The sequence below is a fragment of the Apodemus sylvaticus genome, chromosome 16 (genome assembly GCF_947179515.1).
Source record: "Apodemus sylvaticus chromosome 16, mApoSyl1.1, whole genome shotgun sequence".
Classification (NCBI taxonomy): Eukaryota; Metazoa; Chordata; class Mammalia; order Rodentia; family Muridae; genus Apodemus; species Apodemus sylvaticus.
Genome location: NC_067487.1, coordinates 29,395,553 through 29,412,079, shown reverse-complemented (window position 1 = coordinate 29,412,079; position 16,527 = coordinate 29,395,553).

Genomic DNA, 16,527 nt, shown 5'->3' with positions numbered 1-16,527 from the left:
GAAGGACCAAGCAAGGAAGCTTGAAACTCTCTCAAAAGGGGGAATAAAATAGTCATAAGAGGCAGACTGTGGGGGAAGGGAGATGGAGAGTCGAATGGGGGATTCAGGATCATGTGTGCAGAAGGACAGGAGAGATGGGGTAGATGGCCATGAAAATGAATGGAAGTCTGAAACTGACAGGAGTGAGGAGGTGGGGGCATCTCCAGGATGAGATATGGCTTGGGACTAGGGAGGCATCCAAGAATTAATGGTGATATGGAACATGAAGGGGCCACCTCCTGTAGCCAGACAGGAACCCCAGTGCAGTGACAGAGACACCAATCCACCCACAGAGGTTCAACCCCAAATGTATCCTGTCTACAAGTAGTACAGGCATTAGTGATGGAGCAGAGACTGAGCTGATGGCCAACAAATAACTAGCCCAACTTGAGACACATCCCATGGTCAAGCACCAGTCACTAACAATATTAATGATACTCTACTATACTTACAGACAGGGACATGTTGTTCTTTGAGAGGCTCCACCTTTCATCTGACTCAGAGAGATACAGATATCTATAAACAAACAATGGATGGAGCTTGGAAGTATCTTATGGAAGTATAGGTGGAAAGATTGTGTGTCTTGAAGGGGATAGGAACTCCACAGGAAGACAAACAGAGTAAACCAACCTAGATCCTTTGGGGCTCTCAGATCTGAATCATCAACCAAAGAACATACACAGACATTACCCAGGCCTCCCTGATCATGCATAGCAGATGTGCAGCTTGGCCTTCACGTCAGTCCTGAACAACTGGGGCTATCCCAAAAGCTGTTGACTGCATGTAGGGTTTGTCTCCTAGCTGGGTTGCATTGTCTGTCCTGAATGGGACAACCAATCTTCTTTCCTTAAGAAGTGCCTAGGTTAGGGGGATACACAGGGTACCACCCTGCCAAAGGAGGAGAGGGGCAGGAGGAAGAACTGTGTGTGTGTGTATGTGTGCATGTGCACGCACATGTGTGTGTATAGGGGGTGACCTGAAGAAGGCAGTGATCAGGTTGATTATGAGATATTCTTGTTACTTTTCCAACCAAGGGAAGTTGGTAATGACTAAAAGTTATTTTGAAGGCTTGAAGATACTGATAATCCTTTGCTCTGATCAATGACTTTCATTTATTTTTAAGAAAGAACCACAAACAATAGAATCCACAGTCAGTCAGGGAATATATAAAGTACAGATTCAATGAGTAACATGTGACCACACAAGATGTCTGGCATAATAGGGCTTGCCCAGAGCTAGTTTAAGCTCTAGAGAGAGAGCAGAGATCCAATGTAGAACAGTGCCCTCCAGGCACACTTGGCTGTCATGGCTGTGATTTCCTTAAGAAGATTCTACACAAGATTGAGTCAGTTAACTTTCCCTCATGTGAGGGGCTTGTGAGGCTGTGTCCTTCCCCAAGGACATATTAGACAATTTAGTGTTGCTAGGGAAGACAGACTTTTTCTCTCCTCAAACAGTGCTCCAGAAAACAGTTTTCTCACCTGTACTTTCATGATGAGTAACCTCCAATATACTCATTTCCTTATCAAGCTAGAGTTGAGTGTAACTTTCTTTGGTCAGTCTTTGGGGTTGGACTTTATCTGAAGTGAATTAATGTTCATCACTCCAGAAGTTCCAATTCCAGAACCCCAGGAACCCCTGGGTCAGAGGATGAGGCCAGAGTGAGAGTCAGGGAAATATCCTAGAAGTTGCAGAGAGCTAGAGTTTGGCTGATACTAAAATTCTCTACCTTCCAGAGCTTGATTGAATGGTGAGTCTTCACTATACAAATTTGATATAAAAGATCTTATCTCCGTCAAATCTACTATTTTCTTGTAGAATCAACCTATGAGAAACAGGTTTTTTTTTTAAACCTAGAAAGTTTATAGAATTTCTGACTGAAAATTCTCAAAGGTTTATCTACCTCCTTAGAAGACTAAGACAGTTTGCAAAAATAACAATATAAAAATATACATACATTTATTTGTACATTAGCTAGTATCAATATTGAAGAACCTTTCACAATATCCTTCACTGTTTCCATGATCTCATTCTGTCAGAATTACACTGAAAATCAATGAAATCATTTTACAAAGTTGACTTCATGGCACGCATACATTTTAGTGTCACTTGGACTGTTGTAAGCAAAACCAAGAGCAGAAATATGTCTAGATATCTAAACACACAGTTTAAGGCAATATTGTTGCTCATAAATGTAAACAGTAATATTTTGAAGTCACCATAAATCAATCTCTCTCTCTCTCTCTCTCTCTCTCTCTCTCTCTCTTTCTCTCTGTGTGTGTGTGTGTATGCGTGTGTGTGTGTGTGTGTGTGTGTGTGTGTGTGTGTGTGTGTTTTAGCTATGAGATTTCAGAAACCATTAGGAACCTGACATTCACTTTATTAAAAAATGGTATTTACACTAAACCATAGAATTGTTTAAAGATGAGAAGAAGAAAAGGATTCAGAATTCTACTGCAAAGCATAGACAATTGCTTGGGTTTTAAATGAATTCTCTGAAGACCGAGCCGACTTGCCAGAACCAAACACATCCGAGAAATCTCAGGGGAAGTTGCCCACTAGAGATACAGTGTACGCTGCTCACTTCAAAGCCTTCAGTCTGTGCCTCCTGTTAAAACATCAGCCTGAGCATCCAGACCTCTTTAATTGCTCCCTGCATATACTCAGCCCCTTTGTTGGGCTTCACATCCTGAAAATCTGAGTCACTAACAAAGCACAGCTCTTCTTTTGGAAAGGAGCATTCTATGTTGAGATTGTTAATCACATGTGTTACTCACTCATGGAATTAAAAATAAAAAGTTGGGCAGGATCATAGACTCTGGTTGTGTTTGTCTCTAGAGAATAAATGGGATTCAGAAATATATTTACTTTAGCAGTGCACAGTGGGTATGGATACTTACTTGGTGCTCCTATGTCTTTATGCTTTCTTCAACTCTTTCAGATTAAAGATGGCTTCTCGGCCTCTGACCATCACAGTCTCTGTATTGTATCCCTCTCTTCATGATGTTATTCTTCCTTGCATTAGTGGAGCTAATGTCATGCTTACATTGCTGCACAAACATCCTGGATGTTTCTAAAAAAAAATACAGTAAAGCCTTTTAATGCACAGTCTTTTAGACACACATTTCCTATGACTAATATAAAAGAATATAGAATTGCAATATTTGGGCCTTATAACCTTCACAAACATAGTGACAAATATATTTATATTTTTAATTGAGATATAATTTAAATATACTAAAATGTTTAATTGAATAAGTTCAATGATCTAAGTCAATTTCTGTGTCACATTGGTATCAATTGCCATTAGCTTCTGTTCCATTACTTGAAACGGCATGAAGGCTGTCTCTTCATGCCTGACTGTAACTTATCCCAAACAAGGATATTTTTCTCAAATTTGGTATGAGCCTTTAGTTAGGGCAATCTTCATGTTAACAATCAAAATTCTATATGCTATATGCTTAGTGAGTATGTGCTTATGATGTTATACTAACCTAAACAGATGAAAAAAGATATGCTAATTGGAAGTATTGTGTGATTTTTTACTTTGTTGTTTCATGCATGCTATTATATAATAAGTTAGCAATTAATTGTAGTATCAAAATAAAACAGTAGGAAAATACACAAAAATGTGTTCTATTTGTGCCTTTTAATAGCACAGTTTCATTAAAGTAATTATTACTCGTAGACTTTTGTGTTTGGCAGAGCATATATATTTGGGGAAATTAACTAACCAGGTGTTGTCTTTACTCAGTGGGAAGAGGTGCTCTCGGGTTCTTTTCTTTTATGTGGAATATTATACACTTTGACTCCATCTTTCTTCCTGACATCAGACCTCTGCACTGCCTGTAGCCTTTAGGGCGTGTTCCTTTACTTTCATGGAATAGAAAACCTAAACATTCCCAAACACAGCATCCATTTTGTCTTGCATCTCTGCTTTTGTGAAGCTCAAACTCTACTGATGGCTGATATCACTGGAGCAGGATGTCATCAAATAGTATCCTAGAGAAAATTTGAGTGTGAAATATTTATGTTTAAAGGTATTGAATTTTTGAAGGAGCAATCTGTACTGAGATAAAATGGATATTACATGAAACTAATCATTTTAAATTGTAAAATTAAGTGGTATTAAAAATACCCACAACTAGGTACAACCATTATCTCCATCCTAACATATTTTCAGTACCCCAATAAAGGATGCTCCATTGATGAGTCCCAAAATGTCTCTGTTACTTTGGATCCTTATAGTATCAGCTGGGTGACTTGTAAGCAATGAACTTAATTTCCTACAGTTTAGAAATGAGGTTCCTGCAGATATACTGTGTCTGGGCAAGTTGCTCATACCTCACAAACACTGCTAGCATATATCCTCCCATGGTGAAAATGCTAATTATTTATTCGTTGAGTCTCTTCCATACAGTTGCTAACTTCATTTATGTGTTTCTACTCATAATCTAATTACTTCACCAAGGTCTTTTTAATGCTAATCCTTTGAGTGTTAGCATTTCAGGATTTGAATTTTAACAATACACAGACATTCGAATCTGGCTACTCATTTAGATTCTAGCAATCACTGATCTTTAGGTTTCTCTTGTTGGGTGTATCATGTAAACGGAATCATTCCAAAGTCACGACTTTTGTCTCCTACTTCCTCTTAGCACTGTTTTAAGGATCATCTATATTAGCATATAGACATATATACTTTTAATGAATGAGTAGTATTCCTGTATTTCTTCACACTTGTAAACATGGTTTCTATTCATCTTTTTACTATTACAAATAGTGCTGATACAATTATTTCTATGTTTCTGTTCATATTCCATGTTTTCGGGTTGTGTGTATAGGGTTAGTGTGGGATCTCACAATAGCTTCATGGGCACATGTTTTGTGGAAGTATAAATCATGTTTTTTCATAATGGCAGATGCAATTTATATTTCCTTCACCAATAAACAAAGTTTTCAATCTTACCACTTACTGCATTCAGTCTTAAAGTGTTATTGTATATCAGTGAGCTCAGGAATAAAACACTTACTTAGCATGAGGCCAAAGAAAAAATTGCCATACCTATTCCATTGGGTATGAAGTAGCTCTTTGTGGTTTTGATACACAGTTTCTTAATGAATAATAATCCTGAACATTTTATCATGTTGTTTTGTTAATTGATTAATATTCTTCCAAAGAATGTCTACTGAAAATCTCATTAATTGGATTATGTACATGTTGGTAGCTGTAATTGGTTTATGGATTATTTATATATTTTGATGAATAAACCTTTATCAGTTTGTAGTTTCAAAATAGTCTCTCATGTTTTACAGTGTCTTCACTCTTTTTAAAGAAATCATTCTTATTTTAATTTTTTATGTCTTTATGATTTTTCTTTTAGTCTATCATAGTTTTTTTCTATATTCTATGTTTACATTCCAAATGATTTCCCCTTTCCCAGTTCCCCCTCCCCATAAGTTCCCTAAGCCCTCTTCCCTCCGCCCATTCTCTAATCAACCCCCTCCTACTTCTCTGTCCTGGTACTCCCTTACAATGCTGGAACAAGCCCTTTAATATAAACAAAACCTGTGTATATCAGGGTCTGCTATGTGACATATCCTCACTGATTGCTTTTCTCTAGGCTTTTTAAAAATGGACAGAAAAATTTTATCCATGTTCAAGTTCTGTACAGTAACATAGTAAACATCTCACTCCTATCAAAATATAACTTAGTATCCATCCATTCACTTTCACTACTCTCTATTATATATATCAACTTAAACCTATTTCTAAAGCAGGGTGTTAGGTCAGCTTACGTACATTTTTGAATTTGAGTGTAACACATATACTAGCCTTCATTATATGAAGTACATATTCCTTCTAATAACTGCAGTGAACATGAAGATTGCATAATTTTTGCTTTTGATATATGCAGAGATCATCTACACTAGATCTATTGTTAATATTTTGAGGACTCCCTTAACTGTGCTCCTTAGTACTGTACTACTTGGCCCTCAGCAACAGTGGCCAAGGGTCCATGTCTGGACTCACTTGCTCGCAGATACCCTCATTAGCTCTTTTGACAAAAGCATTTCTACTTGGGTGAAGTGAGATCCCATTGTGGTGTTAGTTTGTATATCTCTGTTTAATGTTTTAAAGTTATTTTTCATATAATAGACAACTTTTATGTCTTCATTGAGAAATATTTATTCATGTCTGCTACACTTTTCTTAATTCTTTTAAAAATTGAGATTATTATACACTTAATTTTCACCATAATTTTTCCTCCCTCCAACCCCCTCCCATATACTTCTTATTCATTTCTAAATTCATGGCTTCCTTTTTCATTAAGTGTTGTTAGACAGATATAGGTATATATACATATGTATTATACACACATATACATATATACTTAAATATGTAATTACAACCTGCTTAGTTTGCATAATTTTACTTATATGTATGTTTTAAAGGATGCTATAAATGTTTCATTTGCTTATGTTTTTGAATGCTTGAGATAGGGTCTCACTATGTAACAAAGGCTGTCCTTGATTCCTTGATTTAACTGCATAGCATAACTTGGATTCATCACTATGATCCTTCTGCTTCAGATTCCTCAACACTGAGATTATAGATGCATGCCACCATTCTGGGTTTTTTTTTTTTTTGTCTTTTAAAACTTAATTTACTTTACTTTTTACTTTTTATTTTCTATATTCTTTGTTTATATTCCAAGTAATTTGGTAGTGATTTTAGTGTTTTGTGTTTGCTTGTTTGCTTGTTAGTTTGGTTGCAATTTGGGGAGACAACATTTGAAATGTAAATAAGTTAAAGAGTAAAAGGTAAAGAATCACATTTCATTTTGTGCATATGTGACTGAGTAGGTGTTTGTGTATCAAGTGCCCACAGGGGCCAGATAGTCAGCATTTCCTTGAAATGGGCATCCATTGAAGTGCTTGGAGCCAAACCTAGTTTCTTTGGGAGAACAGTGGGTGCTTTTACCTGCTGAGCTACCTCTACGTGTCCTGAGGTTTCTTAATATTTCATTTTGAAGATGACTTATCATTTGATGGTCATTTTATATGCATTTTCTCTAATTCTGTAGCTTGCCTTTCAACTCTGATGCCTGGAAACTTTTTATGATTAGATGGTCCCACTGTTTTTGTTTGTGTACCCTTTGTTTATCCACGCTCCCCCCCCATTATACGTGTCCATTCCAGTGTTTGCTTATATTCTAGGCTTCTGCTTCTAGTGATATGATATGTTTTGGTATTAAATTTTAGTCTCCTATCTATATTCTAAAGCTTTTACCATTATCAAGAGATAAAGTTCTAATTCACGCTTGGATGTATGGATATCCAATTATCTCAGCACTGAAAAGATTATCTTTTCTCTAGTGTATGCTATTACGACTGCTGTCAAAAATTAGTTGGCTATAAAGGGAGTGGTACCAGAATACTACGCAAATTTCTTCATGTTTCTGTTTCCTGTGGCACTATTTGTGGTCTAAGTTCTAGAACCAAACCAGCTGCCCACCTACAGATGGCTAAGCAAAGAGAACTCAGTTTTCATACACAGTAAAGTGCATTTGTCCATAAAGAAGAATGAAATTCTGCTATCTGAAGCAATATTTGTGAGACTTGTGTGGGGACATTGTGTTAAGTAAGATAAGTCAACACAGAAAGATGTCACAACACCTTCTCTCATATTTGTGAACTGAACAGGAGCAAACTGAGAAGAAACGGCTTAAAATGAATACTTACTGCCAAGTCTGAGGACCTTTCCATTTGGCAAGAGACAACTATGCCTTACAACTTATTCTCTCTCTCTCTCTCTCTCTCTCTCTCTCTCTCTCTCTCTCTCTCTCACACACACACACACACACACACGTACACACACACACAAAATTTAAGATGTATAAAATATCAACATGAAGTCCAATAGTGACCACTTGTGGTTGAAGAGAGTGGTTTCTGGAGGTGAAATAGGACATTGTATGCCATTATATATATACAGTATTACACTAACATATGTCAGATGTCAACACTTGAAAAATATGAACATTAGACGAATACAAATTTATGGGTTCAGGTTCAAGGTATTTATTGTTTTTCATCAATGTACATGGTGACTCTCTTTATAGTGCTGTTTGATGTACAGGTTGAGTTTCATGAAATCTAGGATGTACACTTGGGGATGAGTGAGTCCAAATCTATCTATTCTATGGACCTCCTAGGTTTAGCTCTTTCACTCAGGATTTTAATGCATTGTGTATTTTTATGTATTTATGTTAACTTTTGTACATAGTATGAGGGAAGGAGGTCCTTAGGAATTTACTTAGGAATAACACTGGCTTTTAAGACTTCTTGAAATTAATTCTTGGACTTCCAGAGCAGCCAATAGTTTTCGTATAGAAAACTGTTTTATATATTGAGTTCTTCATAATGGCAAATTCATAATATGTGCTATCTTTTATATATTATGAGATATATGAGAGGCAAACCTCTTGGAAAAACAGTTTTAAAACCCAAAGATACTTTTAAATTGTGAAATTGAAGGTGGATTCTAAATAAGTTATATTTTCAGTATGGAAATAAAAGGCCTTTTAAATTCCTTGTTCTTCTCTGAAAAGTCTTTTTTAAAGCACTGAAATAATCCTTTTCTTAAAAAAAATTCTTGTATAACTTTTGTCATAGATAACATCTCATATTGGAAAGCCAAGATTCACACAATTAATCCTTTTCCAGCATCCTAATAGCCTCTTCAGACATCACCAATCACTTTCAGAGAACATGAATTTCACAGTTTATTTTGTGTTGTTCTCTATTGTTCTATAAATGATTGTTAGTATAATTCCAGCTCAGAGCAAAACATTTTCCTTGAACAAGATTTTAACCTTTGATGATCCAGCAATGCAACTAGGTTGTTTCTTTACTTATTTTTATTAATTGAAACAGTGAAAGTCATCTTGAAGACATCTGTCTGAGAGTTTCCAGGAGTTGAGAATCTCATCAAGTGATGCTGGATATGCTGAAAATCTGACAAATAACCCCAAGATGGAAGTTTTCAGTACTCACAAGTAAGAAAGGCATCCTCTTTCTTCGCAGCACCACATATAAGAGAAACGATACTTATAGAAGGGAATGTAATTTCATTTTGAAGAACTAATAGAGACTGAACAAAGTTGAATGAATTTGCATTTTTCTCTGTCTTTGGATTATAAAACTAGGTTCAAATTCCAACTTTTATTTTAGTAAGATAGTAATAACTCTTTGTTCTAGGTTTTTGTGAGTTTGTTACAATTTCCATAACATTTGCTATTACCATTTGAAGTACAAGGACTCTCCTGAAAGTACTGAACAACCATAAATGGCTTCTGTTGCTGCCCTGTGATGGGACATTTGATAACTAGAGTATGATCAGACAAAATGAATCGCAAGGGATACTACATTTCTCTAAATTTAAAATCTTTTATTTATTTGCCTTAAAATAATGATATGTAATCTCTGATTCAGGAAAGTAAATCTGCTCAGCTTAACGGACTGATTTGGAGACAATATAGTGACACCTAGTGTAGTGTGCACATCTTGACTGGGTGCTTCTGTTTCAAGTCATGTCCTGAGCATTATTGCCTTTGTAGAAGTGGAAGACATGTTCATTGATTCAGAATTTGCCTGCTCACATGAAAAGCTATTAGATTCAGTCTCCATACAGGCTTTCTCCCAGATGCTCTGTGCCCACTTATTTTCCACACCCCATACAGTTCTGTCCTCATTGGTTTATTTACTTTGCTATTCCATTGTGATGTTTCGTTTTAAAGGCAGCTTATTATTCCCAGGTATCTGCATAATTATGGCATTAGTATTGGTGGTGTGATCATAGTCCCATTCTTTATCTGCATACATATACAACTTTGTCCATTCCAGCCATAGGCTCTGAACTATAGCCAATTCCAAGCACAATGGTTAAACTGGTCATGTCAAAGGTGAGCTTTGTATTTCATGATAATTATTGTATTTTGCAAACTAGAGTTACATCGATATGATACAACCAAACTCACAGTTTTGACATCGGAGACAAGGGGTTAAACATGATAGCAGGGCCTATGGCAGACAAATGCTCTCTGCTGCATTCATTGGACTGTAACATGTCAGTTATTTTTATTTTTTTTCAGTAGACATATGTATGTATTATAATTTGGTCTTAACCCTCACCTATCATCAACATCAAAGGCACCATAGGCTTCCTAGGATGCTGGGCTTTAGAGATAATATCTGAATAATATGGGGCATGCTAGACTTGGATCGTGAACCACGCCTAGCTGAGTAGGTGAGTCTTTATACAGCATACGATTCCAGTTATCACTTATACTTTTCCTCCATTTTATTTATTTTCACATAGACAACTTTTCTTCCTTCCTAGTTCTAAATCCATAGATGACAGCTATTTGACAGACTATGGCTGTCTTCTATAAAGTAGATGAAAGATGCCTACCTTTTTCATGATCTTCATTTGTAAGTGAAAACTTAGTTCTTTGATGTTTTTCTCAATGCCAAACAGAAGGTCATCAACAGAAATAATACTCTTAACATCAGGGTGTCATATCAATGGTACACAGAGTCATCCTCCAGTGGCCATGGCAACATCAATTGCCTGACCATTTCAGGGAGAGCCACCTTTATAGATCAGATGGACATTGTATTACTTATAACTGATAAGGATTTTATGGAAAATATCCTGCTAAATAGGCCAATCTACTATTTGTCAACTCTTTACTGTTCAATGTAGGCATCAATCAGTTGATGATTCTCACATAAATCATTAACTCTGTCCCTGTCAAATGTGTAAATTATTCCCATTATTCTCTCTAGCAAAATTTCATCACCTCTCTTCTATAAAGAAATGCTGTGTTTTATCTTGAAGCTTTTTCATTTTTGTTGATATCAATAAGGATTTGTGGATTCCAGTTATCATGAGTAAATTGTTTTCTGTTACTATCATTATTTATTTTGCTGTTCAATTCTTTGGTTTAGTGTGTAGTGCATCCCATTTTTCTTAGCCCCGATTGTCAGGCATATTAGTAGCTTACAGCTTGTCTTGTGTTTTTCTTATTCTAAATTTGGAACATATTCCATTTTCATGATTATAGACGTAGGTCAGTGTAGGCAATGAAAATAAGCAGGCACCTCTCCCCTGTTTAACCAGATGCATTTTCCTTTTAAGATATGCACTTGGATTGACATTAATTGGTGGAGTTGAAAGCTGGAAATAGTAAAGCTATAATTTAGGTGCTTCTTCCACAGACCCTCCAGGTTCCTTCACAGTAAACCATGCTCTAAACTACAAAGTGGTCTTGTGTCATCTTGGAAGCTTCCCCCTGTTCATCTGATACCACTTGTTGAGGCAGAGGCTGATTAAAGGTGCATCCTTCTTTGTTATTCCAGGCCGTCAGCAGTAAGATCTCCTACTATATAAAAGTACAACCCTGTTCTCAAGCATTGACTGAAACTGCTGTGTATAGATTCCCTTTCAGAGTTTTAGCTTCCTGAGAGAAAAAGGAAGTCCTGACCAATTGCTCTCATGGATAGTTGATCCATACAGTATACTGAGTGTCCTTTAAGCAAAAATCTAGTTTTCAAACCATCATGATCATGACCAATTTCACTCATTTCTTTGACAATCTACCGTTAGTTACTTTCATTAAAAAACCCAAGAAATATAGGAATGAAAGTACAAATACTAGCATTCATTGTTTGAAGTGGAAACTTGTTTTGACATGGAAAGAATAGATAGAAAGAGGAGTGAGAGAGGGATGAAGGGAGGGAGGATTGAAAGGGGAGAGAAAGGGGGGTGAGAATTTTGTATATATAACATCTCCAAAAGGAAGCAAGTTTATTTAATTTTTTACCTGTTTATTAATTGATGATCAAAACCCAACTTCACACTGATATTTCTTTTTCTAATGCAGTTATGAAGTTTTTTTCTAGATTGTCACATTTCTCTTATTTGTGACTCCTTTTCTGATGTAGAAGAAGCTTCTTCCATGATCAAGATCAGTGCATTTACTTATTACTTTAGCCTATTCCCTGACCACATTTCCTAGGAGATATTCCATCACCTCAGTGTAGATATCTTTTTCCTGTTATAGTCATGAATGTAAGTCAGCCTCCCCCCAACAGAGCGAGTGTACTAGTCATCACTCTAAACTACCAGCCTGGTGATTACCTCCTTGTAGCTACCATCTCATTTCTACCTTATTGGCACCGTCCTTGCTTCATCTCACTCTCTATAGACTGGTTCTACTTTCTCAGGCTCAGGCAGAGATGATATTTTGAAAATTTGCTGGATACTCTTCCTATAATCAGTTTCCAAATTCTTTATTACTATAACCCCTTCCTTTACAGAGGCAGCTGGAATAATGGAACACAAACAGTCAGGGAGTATTTATTCAGAGCCATTCAAATAGGTTACCATATTTATTGAACTTAAGAGCTTTCACTTTTCATTTTATTGCTTGTGCTTATTAAATCATTGGTTGATTTGTTAACTTCCCATTTTATTTGCTCTGAAGGAAATATTATTTTCCATCAAACAGGGTGACGATGAGAGAGTGGTGATACTAGATTTTTAAAGAATTTTGTTTTAGTTCTTTAAGTATATTTTATCAAAAGAAAGATTTTTTTGTTATGCATGAGCTACATAAAATCAAAATTAATTGAACTGTTTCTTGAAATTGTCTTTTCATATTCTTAATATTTGGTTTAGTCACAAGAAAAAAAACAGGCTGGTAAAGAATATTCAATTCAGAGGCTCTACATTCAGAGAAAAAAAACTTTATGTATTTAAAGGGATATGACCAAAAAAAAAAGTTTTGTAGCATAGAATTTCAATTGCTTCTGTGAGGAATTTATTATTTTTATAGAACATTTCAAAGTTGTTGACTAAAATTTATTGTATAACATTACTCCTATTTTTGTTTATGAAAATTTATTTTTTCTCACTAGTTATGTATTTATCAATTTTATTAATTATATCAAAGAAATTTCCTTTATCCTTGCTTGTTTTTCCTGCATGCTTTGCGAGAGTTCTAAGTCACTGTACTTAGATTCCTCATCACCAGGTAAAATTCATAATGAAACTAAATTAGGTTCCATCCCTGGCATTCCGAAACCAAGTGAACAGTTATAAAATGCATTCTTCCAAATATAGATGTGCTACCATGCTTAAAGGGCACTTTGGAAATTCTATACACTCAGGCCTGGGAATCAGATGAGAAAATATTCTCTAAATAAACATAATATATGGGTAATGAAGCTTTTTATGCTTTAAAACTATGTTGGACAATACTAGTGGCCTTAAATATATCTTGCTATTCCACATAGGTGAGTATGAATTTACCTTACTGTAACAAAATATGTATAAATTATGTAATTTGTGTTTTTAAATGCATTTATAAAATTACCAGTAATCATAAATACAATGCTTAAATAATAACATAATCGAGAACCTCATAGTCTTAAAATTAGTTATAATAATAAAAAAAAGAAATTGTGTACTAGACTGAATTTCTTAAAATTCCCAGGAAATATTTTGTAGAGCTTAAATATAACCTATTTTCTAAAATGAATAAACCTATTCCTGGTTTGCACTATTGGCCTTATAATGTCCCAATCAAAATACATTTAAAGATAGTTAACAGTTAATAATACCAAGTTTCTTGTCCTAGTTATAAGGTGTTAAAAACGAGAAGAGAATATAGGTATTGTAAATGTATTGCAATAGTCATCATAATTTTTCATAATATGAAATAAATATTAATTAAATAACATGGCATAGTATTGTATGTTCATTCACATTAGGGAGTGTGGACTCTGAATTTCCCATCTTCATTACAGCAATTACCTGTCTTGCTTCGTTAACTTCCCTCCATACTTTCTGTGGAAATTGCCTTCTTGGCCTGGAGCTTTTGAGTCAGTTTAAGAATTGAGAACTCACTAAAGTACTTGGCCTAAATTTTCTCAGTATAGAGAACATTTGCACAACCCTCACTTTTGTAGCGTGTTCATGGTCAAATGGGCATATGTGGTAATCAACTTAAGACATGTATTTTGTGTGAGTAAAATCGCATTGGAGACAAGTAAAAGGTTAAGATGAGTAGAAAATTCATTAAATTGTATATTTTGAGTGACCCTTTGAATCCATTGTTTTGTTTAGATGGAGAGCAGATGAGTATTTAGATGGAGTACACAAATATTCACTAGGACATGTCTAACACATTACTCATTATTCCAATTCCTTCATATATATTGTGTGATAAATCTGTCTTCTTTATAGCTGCCATGATATGTTTTCTTTCCATGCAGAGTTTTGTTTTGCTTTGCTTTGTATTGTTGTATTGTTTTGTTTTCTTTTTGAACCCAACATTCTCCTCTATGTGGCAGGCTAGAATTCTCAACAAACAAAGCTCCTTAAAAACAGCTCGCACCACATTTTTTGCATCCACTCTTCTGTTGAGGGATACCTGGGTTCTTTCCAGCATCTGGCAATTATAAATAGGGCTGCTATGAACATAGTAGAGCATGTATCCTTATTACATGGTGGGGAATCCTCTGGGTATATGCCCAGGAGTGGTATAGCAGGATCTTCTGGAAGTGAGGTGCCCAGCTTTCGGAGGAACCGCCAGACTGCTTTCCAGAGTGGTTGTACCAATTTGCAACCCCACCAGCAGTGGAGGAGTGTTCCTTTTTCTCCACACCCTCTCCAACACCTGCTGTCTCCTGAATTTTTAATCTTAGCCATTCTGACTGGTGTAAGGTGAAATCTCAGGGTTGTTTTGATTTGCATTTCCCTAATGACTAATGAAGTTGAGCATTTTTTAAGATGCTTCTCCGCCATCCGAAGTTCTTCAGGTGAGAATTCTTTGTTTAACTCAGAAGAGTGGATACAAAAAATGTGGTATATCTACACAATGGAGTACTATTCAGCCATTAGAAACAATGAATTCATGAAATTCTTAGGCAAATGGATGGAGCTAGAAAACATCATACTAAGTGAGGTAACCCAGACTCAAAAGGTGACTCATGGTATGCACTCACTAATAAGTGGATATTAACCTAGAAAATGGAATACCCCAAACATAATCCATACATCAAATGAGGTACAAGAAGAAAGGAGGAGTGGCCCCTTGTTCTGGAAAGACTCAGTGAAGCAGTATAGGGCAAAACCAGAACAGGGAAGTGGGAAGGGGTGGGTGGGAGGACAGGGGGAGAGAAGGGGGCTTATGGGACTTTCGGGGAGTGGGGGACTAGAAAAGGGGAAATCATTTGAAATGTGAATAAAAAATATATCGAATAAAAAAAAGGAAAAAAAAACAGCTCGCACTCATGACTGGTATGTGCTGACTGTTCAAATCCTCACACTCTCCCATTGTTTGGCATATTCTGAAGCATGTTCCTATAACAGAAAGCTTCTGCTAATCATACGCATGACCTGCTTGATAATACACTGTGTAGTTTCTATCCCCTGTCTGCTCCTCTTTTTCAGCCCAGTCATTTGATTATTTGTATAATAAAGGTTTCACCAGTTCCGGATTGTGTTTTAGTTACCCTGGTTTGAGTTATCAACTTTTCTAATTGTGTGAAGCCAATATGCATATGCTTGAAGTGCAATTTTGTGGGGTTTTAGTGAATCAAAGATCCCAATCAAATCCAGGATAACAAGTCGAAGAAGAGGAACGAGCATTAGTCAACACTGATATGTAATAGTCCAGGCTTGATAAGTGCATTTTTATTTACAACAATGTCAACTTCTGATGAGTTTATATATGCATGCAACAACCCTGTGTATCTGTCTACCCATGGTCTTCAAGCTATGCTGCTTCTCATTCTGTATTTGTGATAAATCAAACTAAGAAATTTCATTCCCTCAGTAAACCAATATTCACGGCTACCCTACCATATGGAGAACACTGAAATAATTCCCTTCCTAAGTAATATGTTTAATACTTTGGTGGTTTGAACAGGCTTGGCCTCCAAAGAGTCATGTGTTTGAATGCTTGACAGATAGGGAGTAGCAGTACTAGGAAATATGGCCTTGTTGGACTAGGTATAGCCTTGTCAGAGGTAGAATGTCACTGCGAGGGTGTGCTTTGAGTTCTTATATGCTCAATTTATGCCAGAGTGGCACACAGTTTATTTTTGCTAGCTGAAGGTGAAGTTGCAGAACTCTCACCTCCTCCAGCACCATGCCTGTCTGCATACTGCCGTGCTTCCAACCATGATGATAATGGACTAAACCTCTGAACTTTAAGCCAGCCCCAATTAAATATTATCCTTTATAATAGTTGTCATTGTCATGGTGAATCTTTGCAGCAATGAAACCCTAACTAAGACAAATACCAAAGCCAAAAATCTTGGACGTAGTGTGGCTATGGTATGCTGAAATGAAGTACAGGAAAGACAGGAAGGAACTCACAGAAAATGATTTTCAAAAAGTGGTAAAAGAGA